This window comes from Plasmopara halstedii, assembly GCF_900000015.1.
Source record: "Plasmopara halstedii genome assembly, contig: Scaffold_110, whole genome shotgun sequence".
Classification (NCBI taxonomy): domain Eukaryota; phylum Oomycota; class Peronosporomycetes; order Peronosporales; family Peronosporaceae; genus Plasmopara; species Plasmopara halstedii.
The window spans coordinates 1,246,968-1,247,233 of NW_020187031.1; positions in this window are offsets into that span (position 1 = coordinate 1,246,968).

Here is a 266-nt window from a genome sequence, read left to right on the forward strand (position 1 = left end):
CACCATTCCGCATCCTTCTTAAGGAGATTCAACAATGGTCGTGCCATTTCCGCATAATTCTCGCTATACTTGTGCGAGTAGCTGGCGAGGCCAATCCACTTGCGAAAGCCCTTCTGGTTCTTTGGAATTAACCAGTCCACAATGGCCTTGACCTTAGCAGAATCCGCTCGATGGCCACGCTTCACAATGAAGCACCCGAAAAAGGGGATTCTTCGGCGCCGAAGATGCACTTATCTGCATTAGTATACCTCTAATTCGTGCACATG